Below are 16191 nucleotides of genomic sequence, written 5' to 3'. Positions count from 1 at the left end.
TACTAGAGCCAATGGGACAAATCTGGCCTATCATCTGTCCTAGCCAATGAACTAAGAATGCTTTTTATGTATTTTTTAACTCAGTTCAGTTCAGTCGCTCAGTCATGTCTGACTCTGCAACCCCATGGACCTCAGCATGCCAGGCTTCCCTGTCCATAACCGACTCCCGGAGCTTGCTCAAACTCGTGCCAATTGAGTCGGTGATGCCATCCAACCATCTCATCCTCTGTCACCCCCTTTTCCTCCTGCCTTCAATCTTTCCCAGCATCAGGGTCTTTTCTAATGAGTCTGCTCTTCACATCAGGTGGCCAAACTACTGGAGTTTCAGCTTCAGCATCGGTCCTTCTAATGAATATTAAGGATTGGTTTCCTTAAGGATGGACTGGTTGGATCTCCTTGCAGTCCAAGGGACTCTCAAGAGTCTTCTCCAACACCACAATTCAAAAGCATCAACTCTTCAGCGCTCAGCTTTCCTTATGGTCCAAATCTCACATCTATACATGACTACTGGAAAAACCATTGCTCTGACTAGACAGACCTTGGTCAGCAAAGTAATGTCTCTGCTTTTTAATATGCTGTCTAGGTTTGTCATAGCTTTTCTTCCAAGGAGCAAGTGTCTATTTTTTAACTAGATGAAAAATATTTTAAAGATTATATGTGAAAATTCAAATTTTATGAAATTTAAGCTTTGTTTTTATAAATAAGGTTTTATTGGTGCACAGCCACACCTATCCATCTGCATACTATGATTGTTTTCACACTCAAACATCAGTGTTCAGCAGTGCTGACAGTTTGATGGGTACACAAGACTAAAATCCATGCTAACTGGCTCGTTATGAAAAGAGCGTGCTGGCCTCTGTTGTAGATGCCATTACAATTAAGTCATTTAGGACAAAGTCTTCTTATAGATATGTCCCTAGAAACACTTTTATTTTCCTTTTTCAAAATTTTCTCTTTTTTCAACAGATATCTTCCCCAGACCTTTGTCTTACTTTCAATGATTTCATTTGAGAGTTTTCACATTCAGCAAAAAATAACACCCATAACTCTCAGTGTTCTGTTAATTTCTTCTTTGAAGCCTCCTTCAAGATCAGGTGGAGAACGAAGTCACCCACCCTAAAGGTTAACAGGTTATGTAGGCTTTATTCTCCCTGAAGCATTGCTGAACCATCAGGGATCTATTCTCTTCAGTTTCTTGTGTCAAGCTCTTGAAATCCATGAGTCAATCTCAGTCCAGGAAAGTATGAATGAAATAAGCAGCACAGATCTGAAAGCATCTTGAAAAAAAACTTTAAGAGAAGCATGGATACTGATAAAAAGACCACAATCACTGTTGTCACCAATCTCTGCTTATGGTAGTTACATATAACATATGCAAACATCGAAGCTTTAAATTAAATACTCTTCCCCTTCCCTGATTCATTGGACTAAAAGGAAGAGCAAGCATACTGCACCCTCACCTTCACTAAGGTGCTTTCAGCGCTTCCATGCAGATTCAACTGTGTTTTCCACAGTAAGTTTACAATTCAGAAGCCAAAGGCAATCAACAAGTATAAAGTCCTTCAGACACTGGATATGATATTCTTTTCCTTATTAGAACTCAATCCTGGCCACGGGTCATGAGCAATGATGAAGTGAATTTTAGGCAATAGCTCTGCATCCCGCTGAAAGCTTATTCAAGGTTGCCTAGTATCCCGAAGTAGGTCAAAGGAGCCTTCTCCCAACTTCTCTATCTCAGAGAAAAGAAACCTAGCCAAGTGGTTCTAGGCACAGACTCTCCTGCAAACTGGTTTTGTGGTCTAGCTGGAGAGTGGGCTCTCCCAAGAGACAGGGAAGAATAAACCAGGATGTGGACCAGAAGCAGTCCACAGCCCACAGCCCAGTGGTCCAGTAGCCCTTTTTGATTACTCAGTCCCTAGTATCATTTTTAAATGAACAAGAAGCTTCTTTTGTTGATCTCACTGATTTTTTTTTTTAATAACACTGTGTGTTAACAATGTTTACACTCATGTGACAGAATACAGATTTTTAATTTTGACAGAGAATAAATAAGGTCAGTGCTTGTTGATACCTTGTGCTAGAGATACCAACACATGCATACAAACTGTGAGAATATTCAGTGTAAAATAATTTGTCTTTTCAAAGAACAGCTGTAGCTATGTGAGCTCAGTGATGCCAAGCCATTTTTTTCCCCTGATTTTTATTTCCTTTGAAGCACATCGCCCGTTGTATGAGAGAGGTCGGATGGTTGAAATTAACTGAATGCACAAATGACTTATTTTACTTCTTTTGCCAAGAAAATGTAATTTTCACAAACATAATGATAATTATGACAATATCCAGATTATCTAAAACTCAGCATCAAGAGGTATCATTTTGATATTAGTATTGCTCTTATTGTCATGTACTATTTTATACTTAATGCTTATACTTCCCCTATATTGCTTCTAAATAATGTTATGTTATTGTATCAAAATCAATTTCCATTTTACTATTAATATCAACATCTTCTTTCCTTTATACAAAACCCTGTAATAATAGAGTGATAAGATTTGCAAAATTTTACAAGGTTTTATTGATACCATGCTATCTGAACCTCATAGGAATTTATATTGATATCCCAAGCCTATCTAAAAAGTGTACATTCTGAATAAGGCTAATATAACAAAGAGAAAACAGTATTAGGTATTGTGATATTTTAATGAGGCCTCTACTTTAAGAACACCCATCCCTATATTCATAGTAGCACAAGTCATCATGGGGAAAATAAAGGTTATTTTAAATATTGCCATCTTTATTTTTAGTTCATGCAAATAATTTTGGATATTTCTTATCTTCACTTAATGAGTGTTCTTGTGACATTTATCATGATATATTGGCACCAAGTCTCACATGACCGCTCCTTCCCATGTGTCTACAATGTTCAAATCAAATAACATAATTTTGCATAAATGCTACATACTAAGGGAAGAAGTGAAGTGGAGTCACTCAGTCCTGTCCGACTCTTTGTGACCCCATGGACTATAGCCTACAAGGCTCTTCTGTCCACAGAATTTTCCAGGCAAGAGTACTGGAGTGGGTTGCCATTTCCTTCTCCAGGGGATCTTCCCGACCCAGGGATTGAACCCAGGTCTCCCACATTGCAGGCAGACACTTTACCATCTGAGCCACCAGGGAAGCCCTAAGGGAAAGGTGGGAAGAAAAGATAAAGTGTGCTCACTATTGCAAGAATGTTTTGCATAATAGAAAAGGGTACATACAATGTTACAAGGTTAATCGTGGTGTTGCAGAATCAGGGGCAATTGTGGAAGAAAGAAATAAATGAGATCAACTTCAGATTTAGTGTCTCATTGCATCAGTGAAGGATGGTACCAATAGCTCCAATTCTTCTTAAGAAATATATGGCTATGTATGAGTAAATCTGGAAAATGCATGCACACATCCTTAGTGTGCTCTTTATCTTTACCCAGGGAGCTCCATTTTTACCAAGAAACATTCAAACGTTGTTGCAGAAAGGATTAGAATACTAAAACATGAGATTTTTGCTTCCTTACTATTCCTTATAAGGTCTTAGAAGGTAATACATCACACTAGGTGTTTTTTGGGTTTTGTTTTTTTTTTTAAACCAAATTACACAAGTTGCTTCAATCTCTGCTGGACAATCACTGCAGAAGGATTCCCTAGTCTCTGCTCTAAGACTACTGGTAACTGAGTACCCAGCATCATTAACCCTGATGGTACAACTACCCTGTTTTTTAAGGGCTTCAAGGAAAAAGAAAAAAGCTCTCTTGAGGAGTATTAATGTGGCTTGTTTTGGGTGACTTCAGAAAGTGGAATGAGGCCCAGAAGGCAGAAGTTATAAAGTTAAAACATATTCTGTTCAAAATGGAAGAGATGTCTGTCAGAGGAACGCTTTTTATTCCATTCTGACTTGTCTATCACCCCCTAGTCTATCTTTTACATTAATCAAGGCTTCTATCAAATATTTGAGTAAAATTCTTTCCTCCCCTCCCCCTCACCAAACTTAAATAAAGCAAGTACACATTGAAATTTGTATAATCTTCCCTAAAAATGCAGGCTTTCATGCCTTTGAGCTTCTATGCCCACCAGGCTGAAAATTATTTAAGAGTTTTAGCAAGAAGCTAAATGTAACTAATGAGAGACATTAATAATATTGACCCCCCCCTAAAAAAAAGAACCATTTTACCAACCCCATGCTAACCAATCAAAGGGGGCTAACCAACCAAACCAAGCCTCTTAAGATCCCTGCTTGCCTCAAATTCTTTTTTTTTTTTAAATGAAGTAAACAAATAATGAGCAAACATATAAACTTTTAGAATCCTGTAATATTTCCATCTGTGAAGAAAACAAAATTAAATTTCCTCTCCATGTAAAGACTTCCTTGGTGGCTCAAGTAGTAAAGAATCCGCCTGCAAAGCAGGAGACGCAGGTTCCATCCCTAGATCAGAAAGATCCCGTGGAGGAGAGTATGGAAACCCACTCCACTGTTCTTGCCTGGGAAATCCCATGGACAGAGGAGCCTGGTTGGCTACAGTCCTTGGGATCACAAAGAGTTGGACACAACTTAGTGACTAAACAACAACAACATGCATAGACTGAAACTATTATTAAACTATTTGGCTGATAACACCCACACAGGCAATAAATTGTGGGTTTCAGTCTGGATTTAGATTGTTTTGTATGATTTTTCTGGCTTTGCTTTCTTAAACTCACTCATTCTGAGTATGGGTTAGTCTCTCAGAAACTTTATAGGGTAGTTATGCTGATTAAGAGATAATAAATATAAATTGCTTGACTATAAATCGACTCTTTCACCTATTTTTCTCCTTTAATTTCACAAATGACAAACACACAGACACACATATGATTCTATGTAGTCATAGAACATTCACATAGTTTGTTGCAAGCATCAAACTGAAAGACTATATCTGTGCTAAGAATACTCAAAGCAGAAAATATGTTTATCGAAATAGAGAAATTTATTTTTTAAATCTATAATTTTATTCTTCTTTTTCCACTAATTTGGATATATCTTACATAGAATGAAGTGAACAGCTCTATGTACCTCTCTATGGATTTCTACATAGATCTACAATCATTAAATATCTACTAGCAGATCAAGATTTTTTGTTTCCACCTGCCCAGAAGGCTCTAATCCACATCTTTCCAATAGGTACACCAAACCTTGTCCCCAAAAAGGTAACTAATATTCTGACTTGTATCATCATTAAGTGTTTTGCCTATTCTTGAAAATCATACCAATGAAATCAAAGCACATATCTTATGTTTTTTTTGGGGGGGGGGTGGGTGGGGGGGCGGTTAAGCATGGTGTCCACAAAATTCATTCATGAGTGCTTAGTATTTTTAGTGATTTTTTTTTCTTTTTTTTCTAAGCAGTAGAATAACTACTTTGATCCTAATACACACTTGACTGTTTGGGAAACTAATTGAAAGTATAGACAGACTTCCTACAGACTATCTCCTACACTTCTTCCCAGCACACTGAAGTCTTTCTTTCTGATCCTCTCTGCTATTTTATCATGGTGAGGATAAGGTTTTATTTTCCATCGCTATTATTATCAGAAATACCTCTCTCCCTGTATGTGTTTCAGCACCTCAAGGCCCACCAATTTCCAAATGAAAATTTATTCTTATTTCCCTGATTCTCTCTCTCTATTCCTCTCCTACTCTACTCTCTATTATTTATCACCATGACTTTATTGCCTGACATCACAGAACAATTCTGAATTAAGTTTGAAGTAAAGGTATCATACAAAACAAACTGTTGTATTATGATCTATCATAAAATCACACTTATGTCAGGACTAAGAAGAATATGGCAGTTGGTAATGAAAATGGGTAAAAATCTACAAATTTAACAGTTATATTAGTGCACAGCTCACCAGTAATAAGCTCTTTTTAAAAATCTATTTCTTCAAATTCCATCTGAGAATCCCAGAAGGTCCTTGCTACTGGGCAATTTTTTTTTTTTTAATGCTTCAGATGAACTCTCTAAACAACTTATTCTAATTGGAGGACTTTACCCTAAGGAACATTTAAACCTAAACCACATTGAGGAGTTTCAGACTTAGAATATGCCTTTTGCTGAGGAAGTTGCAATTAAATCATTTCCCTCCTGGAGGCACTGCTTAACATGTCAAAGAAAGAAATCTCTCCTGGTGAGAATGAGTAAACCTGAGGAAACTGACCATCTGAACTCTACTGAACTTTTTCTTAAATATTCTTTAGCTTTCATTCTGGACATGTTGTTCAGTTTACAGGATAATATCAGGTTAGATTTTAATAGCTCTCTCACTCCACTGGTATGTATAATGAGCAGGAGAAAAACGATATACAATGAACTAGCTGATTGATTTTATGTCACTAGGGAGCTTCATAAACCTAAAGTTATTATTTTTCTCTCTGTTCAATAGCATTAACCTGCAGATAATATAACAGAGGCAAGTTTGTAAAACTTCAAAGATGTTTTCACTTAAAATTATTTGTAGGAATGGAAATAATTTTCTTAGAAATTCTTGAAATATTTTTATAGCCTATAATCATTTTATCAGATAAACTTTCTGGGGGAAAAACCAGCCTGGATTATTAAATAATGATGGCTACTATTTATTGAGCAATTATTATATGCTAGAACCTATGCTTTGTACTATATGAACTGCAATATATGAAATTTTCCTTATACTCTTGTGAGCTACCAGTTCTCATTTTTCCTTAGAAGGAAGGGGTTTGAAGTTCAGAAATGTCATGCAAAATATACAAGATCACAAGTTTACACCAATGGTTATGTTAGAGATATGACTCAAACCTCTGTCTGTTTTGTTTCATTTTTGAAAGCTTATGCTACCTAACTGTGATTATATCTCCAGGAAAATCTCATGGATGGAGGAGCCTGGTAGGCTACAGTCCATGGGGTCGCAAAGTCAGACACGACTGAGCGACTAACACACACACACTTTTTGTTGGGTGGGTTAGAAAGAGTGAACAGTTCTTCCATTTAAATAACCATGGGGATGACTTAGATTCTAGCCAATAAGGAACTGGAAATCAATTATACTCTTTTATATCATTGATGATACACAAAAATTATGATAGTATTAACATACCAGAGATAATTTTGGGACTCATGTGTCACTGTTTCCTTAAAACTAAAGCCTATGTAACTTGAACTGTATTTCATGCAAAATTAACCACAAATTACTGAGGTGATAAGATATTCAGGCAAACACAAGAAGCAGTTTTTGATAGATTTCTTATAAATGTGTCAGAAAAATCTGAGGATCTTTAAAATATATAAGGGAGAAAAAGAACAATAAAGGAAAATAAAAAGAAGGGAAACTAAAGAGAAGAAAGGAACAGGAAAGACCAGAAACAGAAAGGAAAAGATGGAGTGAAGCACTCAGGAGGAAAATCATCCTTTGTTCTTACTGTCATTTATTTCAATTGACCCCTTTGTTGTTGTTTTTCTTTTCCTGTATTCCTTTTTGATGTTGTTTTTTGATGTATTTTTTTTTATCTGCTTTTGTGAAAGCAGCTCTTTTGCCCTTCCTGTTTGCCCACTGTTGTTCCCCTCAAACCTTAAAAGAACCTAATTACAGGAATGAGGTTAACTAGGGAATTTAACCTAACTCCTGACTTAATGCTCTCTTGAATGCACACCATGCCTTGCCTAACCCATTGATTATTTACCTAGATTAAAAGGAACATGAAGAATTAAGTAATTAAAGAATGACTGGCTCTCTACCACAGGGCTAAGATAAATTAGACGTGGGCAAGGTAACACCTGAAGAAAGAATCAGCCAGTCTGCATGCATTGGAGAATGATGCAGGATCCAACCTGCTACCTTGATTCACTGAGATTCTCCCCTCCCCCCTTTTTTTCCTTTAAAGACTGTCAAGGTTGAGCAGAATCTTTGGAGTTGGTCTTGGGACATCAGTCCATCTTCTCCCCAGGTTTCTGGCTTTTCTGATGAAAGTAACTTTTTTTTTTTTTAACCAACATTTGCCTTTCAAATACTGGCTTTTGAGCAGTGAGCAGCTGAACCTGAGTCTGACTGCTTGCCAAGCTCTGTTTTTGTAAAGATTCAATTAGATGATTAGATTCTTTACAGTAATGGAAATGAGACCATCCAATTCCACTGGCATCATTCAGGATGAAACCATAAGAATAACATCTTTTGAGCACACCTCTTTTATAGCCCTAGCTACATAGCCCTGTGATATAATATGTGTATTTCAATACTAAAAATAAAATGAGATGTTTCAAGCCACAACGTTTGATGCAATTTCTATATTTGCCACCCTTAGCAAAGGTTCTGCAATAGAAAGTGCTTATTGAATACTGATTTGATGGAAGAACAAATAAATGAAGGATTGAGTTTGTTTTTTCCAACGTTCAAAATCTTGGTAGGTACTCGTATAATAAAAGGATCAAATTTCACAGTTACTGGATCATCACTCTCATCTTTCAAAAACCCATTTTACCTTTCTTTCTTCAGGCTCTGGTTACTGCACAGTGTTTTACCAGTTTTCCAGACACTAAAATCCTCCCCCTCCTTTAACTGTTATCTGCCCCAATCCACTCAGTGAAGCCAGAGTTCATCTTCCATAGCACTACACTCAGATGGAGTTACTCATCTCCTTTCAATAGCTCATGGTACTCAGAATAAATTCAAATTCTTTAACAAGACCTTTAGAGTCCTCAATGATCTCCATTCTGCTTTCTTCTCCAGACTTATTTTCTATAAGTTTTATTACTTACTCTATGCCAATCTCACAGGAACTACGGAACAAAGTCTCTGAACTGTCCCTCTTGCCTTTGGCCTTTGCACAAGTTGTTCCCTTGTCTGGAACCACCATCATGTCCCCCCTTTGCCTGAGTTACTCCGAGGCTATCTTCAACCTAAACCTCCTGCCCTGAGTGCTTTCCAGGATATCTGTTTGCTGAACTTCTGTATGAAGTGAAGTGAAGTGAAAGTAGTTCAACCATGTCTGACTCTTTGTGACCCCATGGACTATACAGTCCCTGGAAATTCTCTAGGCCACAATACTGGAGGGCTAGCCTTTCCCTTCTCCAGGGGATCTTCCCAACCCAGGGATCAAATGCAGTTCTCCCGCATTGAAGGCAGATTCTTTACCAGCTGAGCCACCAGAGAAGCTGTATAAATTAGTGTAAATCACTCTCAGATGACTTTATCATCCACCATTGTACACTAGTTGTCTATCTCTACCCAATCCCTATGAATGTCTTGAAACAATTACATATTTTTATTTTATGTTTCTATTCCCATTTTGTAACAACTGACCCAATACATAGTATTCAAAAGATGCTGATGTGATAAGACAAATAACAGCATGGCAAAACTCCAAAGGTCCTAAGAGCTCACCGGAAGTTCAGTCTCATTTTCTTGTCTCTAACTGTTGATTCCCTCCTGTGAATATAACTGAAAGCTCAGTTAGAAATGTACTCTATGCTTTGATTCTTCGCTATCCAGTTCAGCAACTGTTTCTCCTCCTTTTAAAACCTCTCCCTTGGACTTTTATAAAAATACCTGCTCTGTTCTATCCTCTCCTCAGCCAAACGTGGGCAGAAATACTAAGAGTGAAGCAACAGATTGCCTGCCACACAGGTCAGTGCAAAACTAAGTAGAGAAAAAGCTACATATTTCTCAGATAGAGTGGAGCATGGGAGAATGTGGTTTGTTGGCAATACCTCTGTATACATTACCTATATCTACACAAGGCAAGTGATGAGAAACCCGATGCCCTAAATAGACTGAAATAGCTGTGCAATTAGAAACTTTTGCTTTCTTATCTAGATTATGGCTAGGTATAAGGTATACTTAAAACTCATTAGTAAGAACATATTAAACTTCAATTCCTAAACAAAAAGCTTTCTCTGCATTAGCTTATTAAATTCCCATGAAGCAAATGCCATTATCCCAACATTCCAGGTAAGAAAACACAGCTCTCAAAGTTTAAGAAATTTGCCCAGCACCTCACAGCTAGGAGGGAAAGAACTGAGGTTTGAATACAGGCTGCCTCAGCACCTTGCTCTGATAAGTAGGCGATGCTATTGAGTTGATTAAAGTGAGAGGAAGACCACCAGATATACTGTTTGTCTGCTTTAAACTGTGGTTCTTGGACTGACAATTGTTTGCTCAAAATCACTTGACGGGAGTAGTTCAGGAAAAATGCAAACAGTAGCAGAAAATGAAAGAAAGACATCATTTTTATATTTTAACATACAGTGTTCTACTGTGAAGTAAACAGTAGCTATATTTGAGTTCATTAACATCAAATTTTATGAAGTGTTAAATATATATATACATACACACACATACAATTTTAAGGTCCTTAAGTCATGTAAACTCATGTAAGGTATAACATACATATTTCACATGGAGAAAAAAATGACATAAATGTCTTGAAGAGCAATCAAAATAACCAAAAGGAAGCACTTACCATTGGGAGATATTTCTGCACTCTAAATACTGGGAAATGAGAAGCCCATGGTATTCAGGGGTAACGTCACAGCACGTGACATGACTGATAAGCTGTCACTCACCTGGATACTGAACATCTATCCCTCTCGTGCTTGCTGTCTCCACATACACAATAAACTCCACTTCTACATGCCTATGTCTCTTTAAGGCCTAGGAGCATGGTCTAGGTCCAAGGCAGAAAGGTGTCACACCATCCTCAGCCACTCAGGAGCCTCCCCCCAGAGAGCTTTGGTTGAAAGCTACAGCAGAGGATGTTGCTCCCCTACCTGACAGAAGAAACAGGGCCCACGGGAGCCACGCGAGGTGTGATGAGGAAAGTGTAGAGGAGGTGTAAAGGAAAGTGTAATATGTTACCATATCACAAAGCTGTGATGCGCCCTGCAGTGCACACGCTTAATACCCCCACAGGAAAACTGCAGCGACAACTGAACAAGAGAATATACTATATTCAAGAACACACCAGACTTCTCTGATGTTTCAGAGGTTAAGAATCCACCTGCTAATTCAAGGGACACTGGTTCCATCCCTGATCCAGGAAGAACCCACATGGCACGGGGCAACCAAACCTGTGCTCCACAACTACTGAAGCCCATGTGCCTAGAACCTGTGCTCTGCAACAAGAGAAGCCAGCACAACGAGAAGTTTGCACACAGTAAGGAAGAGTAGCCCCATTGGCCATAACAAGAGAAAGCCCGCATGCAGCAATGAAGACCCAGTGCAGCCATAAATAAATATTAAAAAAAAAGAACATACCAATTTTTGAGAGTAAATGCAACCAAGATCAGCAACAGAGATGTGATCAGTCTCCCCAGCCACGCCCTCATAGTGGCAGTGGGCATCAAAGCTTTATCTTGTACAGCTGGAGAAGGCACAACTTATTTCCATGCTGCTGACTGAATTAGCTGCAAGCTGTGAAGAGTATGCCAGACGTGGCTGTGACATGCAGGCAGAGGTGACAAGCTTAACAAGAACATAGAGCTAATCAGGTTGACTCTCTTGAAGTTTGTAAAACATTTGTCCATGATATTGGAAAGCAGCAGAAAACTGGTTTTCTTTTCTTTTTTTTTTTTTGCCTTTTAGCAGTATGCACTTCAGATACAGAAGATCTTTTTGTTTACTGGAAAAGTCCCCTCATTTATCTCTGATACTGTCAGTGTAGGGTTATAGCACCCAGGCCATGCCAGCTGCAGACATAACAGATAAGCTTGTGTTTGAGACAGGGGCCAAGAGCCCAACAGTTAGTCTTTGCTGAGATTCTAGAAGACAGGGCTAAGGAGCTTTGGGAGAGGAGATAAAAGCTGGCCTTGCAAAGCCTATGGTTTTCTCTTAAGACTCCCCTAGAAAATGGTTTGTATACAGAAGGGTTCAGGGACATGTGAACCACCATTTGGAGCACTTGCCATAAAAGAGACTATTTGAACTTCTCCAAAGTGTTTCTCAAAGTTGAACTCCAGAGATTACTTAGATGTGAGTTCCTCTAATGTTGTTACGCTCTAGAGAGTATCCTGACCATCCAAAGAATTCTCTGCATCAAACAAGAGACTACACTTGATAATCTCAACAGTTCTTCTAACTGTTAAGCTTTGGAGTTTTTCAACTACAGAGGAAAGAGGAGCAGATCTTTTTGGTTTCACTTGCTTCTCTCCTTTGTTTGCTTTCCTCCTACTCAGCCCAAGCTATGGAACTTCACAGAGAAGGAAATCAAGATCAGGTCAACATCAGGAGCCTTCACGTGGTCCCCATTTAGGAGCACCTCTTTTGGTAATGCTGGTGGAGGAAGAAACCCAATATGTAGACTCAGGACAAATAAACAGAGCATTGGCAGGAGCAGCCTTCATGGACTCAGCCGGAAGTAGAAGCAGCATGGCCAGACAAGGTGTTTCTCACACATTCTCAGAAAGTCTTATCATGTACTTTGCAAATACTACAAACACATTCTTGACCTCAGAAGATACTTCAAGCATGTCAACAGAAACTTCCAATCTCTCACCTGTGAGCAACAAGCAAGCAATGGGCAAGTCTGTTGTAGAAAAACAGCTAAAGTTTCTGTAGTAGAATTCCTCAACCCCAGTTTGCAGACAGATGTTTATATGGGTGAACAGGATGAAAGCCAGATGGTCTTCCAACCCAATACTGAATCCCCCCTCCACCCCCCAAAGAATGAAGGAAAAAGAACTCCCAAAAGACATTTCCATCACCATGGAACTGGAGAGGATAAGTTGATCCCAACATCATCTTTCTCCTGGTCCTTAGCTTTCTAGGGAGCCATTAGAGGTGAGAAACAGGGAAAAGGCCAGAGCAGCTGAGTGGACAAAAGATACAGATTTACCACCCCCACCACAAAACACCAGCCTTAGTCCTACTGGAAAAGGAGTCTAGGTTGTCTCAAAATTTTGAGAGGTCTAGTTCAAGGTGTTCAAGTAAGATCTCCTAAAGCAGTAGACCTTCAAAGCTCACCCAATTGCACAAAGTAGTCCTAGATTCTGCACATAACAGAACGAGGAAGATTGCTTCTTTCCTGAAAAAGCTCAAAGTACTTCCTACTATCACCCAAACTGAAGTCTCAGGTCATGCAAATGTAGACCCATCTACACTTCAAAGTCTGCTCTTCGAAGTCTGCTGAACTGCATGTTGTCAGAGGTGTACCTCATGAATGAGTCTATGGAAGAGAACAGCATTGAGACCATTATTCAGCCGGCCAGTGTGGTAAGGGACTGACCATCACTGGTACCATGATATCAGAGACCAATGAGAGTTAACTTGAATTCCATTTAAAAAATGAGCATGGGGACTAGGGTGCTTCCAGTTTAGATTTTCTTAAGTAAGTATTTTTTTAAAAAAAATCAATATATTTATAGGAGAAGAATAATTTGAGATGGCTACACTCCTCCTTTCAAAAATTTTCTTTTGGCCTTTAAGTATAAGACAGTAAACTCAAACTATGTTGACTACTGAGTTTGACAAAAGTACTCAAATTAACTGTTCATACTTGATAATCTCCTTTTCTCCGGTTTTTACCTTGTTTCCTTATCACTCAGCTGCAGTTGCTGGGTGGTGAATGTTAGAAATAACTTTTAGAAAGGTTAAACATCTGAAGCTGTTTCAATGAATCATGAATATTTCAATTTTTTGATTTCCACCTAAGTTTGAAATGATCTTGAGGGACTGTGTTTATAAAACAGGACTATTAATAAGGGGTTAAAATGAAAACCCCATTTTGGCTGCTAGTGAAATAGGTTTTTTGCACTAATCAGACTATTTGAGAAAGTGCTAATTGGTATTCTCTGTAGGGATTTCTCCGATGCTGCCTTTGTAAGATGTGGATTCTTTGGTGATATTATTTCAAGAATTTCATTGAGCCTTCCATTCTATCAGATTCACTGCACACTCAACACACAAAACACGCACACAATCATACACAAAGTCACATTCACAGGCACACACAAGCACCTGCCTCTGCTGTTAGCTACATTATACACATGTTATCCACAGGAAAATTGTTACTGCACAGTGGATGACAAAGTTTAAAACTATAAAATTTTACTTAACATACATTACAGCATGGTTAAAGGAAAAGACCATGTAGTTTGGACTCACACAGCCCTGGATCTGAATCCTTACTCATCTCACTGGGGGATCCTTGCGTTAGTAACACACTATAGTAGAGGTTTGATTTCTCAGTTGTGATTATTGAATCAGACAACACATCTAAAGCACCTAATACACAGCAGTGAGACATTGTAAGTTCCTCCCTCTCATTAAATTGCTTAAATATGGGGCTGGTATGCTAGATATAGTGACTACAAGATCACATATTCTGGAAAAAAAAAAATAGGGAATAAGTAAACTCAGTGGAAGTTGACTGATTCTACCTATTATGGGTATTTTCTATATTTGAATGTGCCTTAGGTAACTATTTTTGAGAGTTAAGAAACTGCTGAAATACCTAATCCTAGGTTATATGTTTTTTTTTTAACCTGTTTTGGATGAACTGATGACCACTTTTTAAAAGTTGTAGTGGAATAACGCAAGCACCACCAATGGAATCTCAAACCTACTGTATCTATGCCCTTTACCACCACTTTGAATAATACAATACTGACATGAAATTATATTAAGAACTCATCTTCCTAACCCATGTTGCTCTTATCATCCTCAACTAAATCATTCCTTAAACAAATGCTAGAGTGTTTTTTCAAAATAATTTATTTCACCATTTTTTCTTATCTTCAAAATGTTTCTCAAAGCCTTTCATGTCAAAGTATACATAAAAAATTATATACGAGAGAATAGCATTGAAACAAGTATACTATCAAGGGTGAAAGATCACCAGCCCAGGTTGGATGCATGAGACAAGTGCTCAGGGCTGCTGCACTGGGAAGACCCAGAGGGATGGGATGGAGAGGGAAGCGGGAGGGGGGATCGGGAAGGGGAACACATGTAAATCCATGGCTGATTCATGTCAATGTATGGCAAAAACCACTACAATATTGTAAAGTAATTAGCCTCCAACTAATAAAAATAAATGGGGGAAAAATTATATAAGTAGTGGCATATTGGGTTAAAAGTTGACACTGGTGTAGCTGCTCTTGACTGCTGTGAACAATATCAAGGACTGAAATTATTTTTTGAGGGGCATATATCTTTCTGAGGCTGTTTATATTTTTGAGAATCATTTTCCCTAACTTTCTTCACTAAATATTACAATGAAAAGAAAAAACATAAAAGGAGCTAATCTACACTGACTATCCCAAACTTGTTAGGTATGTGCAACACATTTCCATGTTTCATCCAACAAACTCTCTCTGGGGAATGTAACCTCCTCCTTCACAGATGAGGAAAATTGAGTATGTGAGTTACCTTAAGCACCGAGATTCTTGTATATTACAACACATTAATTAAACTGCTCAAGGAATTGATCTGGGAATTGAACATGGGCAGTCTTATTGCTGAGTCCTCTCTCTTAACAAATTTTTTAAAACCCAAGAAAGTTATTTTCGAGTTCCTTCACTAATTAATGTACTTCCTTTGCTGATGCTTTTATTCTATCAGATTATTATTTAAGGAATTATTCTTGGAGCTAAACACAATATGCCAGGTATTTTTCCATTCTGATCAGAGCCAAACCATCTAAAAATGGTGGTCTAAGACACACTCAGTTTCCCTGGTAGCCACACCAAATCACTGATACACATTCAACTTTTCTTTACTAGCTCACCTCTTAAAGGATCTCTCTCCCATTCTCTACTTGCCTTTATTTTTCTGGACTTACTGTCACTGCCTTAAATAGTTAAAATGTAAATAAAATTCATAGAGATATGGCACATCATTCCAGGTTATATTCAAGCATTGGAATCTTATTTCTATCATTCAACATAGTTACTTCTCTCATTTCCTGGTCACCTGAAAAATGTGATCACCTTATTATGGCATTCTGTGTGTTGTCTGAAAATTTGCTAAACATATCAAGAACAATAATACAGCCTGCTAGATCCCCAGGCCACCTTCCATTACATGTGGAATTAGTGTATGTGTATGTGTGTGTTTTATAAAATCCAAATTGCAAGCCAGTGCTTTCTTTTATCCTGTGGAAAAATCTTGGATACGATTTGATTGACAAGGAAAAATACAACAGAATTAACCCATA

The sequence above is a fragment of the Cervus canadensis genome, chromosome 18 (assembly GCF_019320065.1).
Source record: "Cervus canadensis isolate Bull #8, Minnesota chromosome 18, ASM1932006v1, whole genome shotgun sequence".
NCBI lineage: Eukaryota > Metazoa > Chordata > Mammalia > Artiodactyla > Cervidae > Cervus > Cervus canadensis.
Note: the sequence above shows the minus strand (reverse complement) of the source record.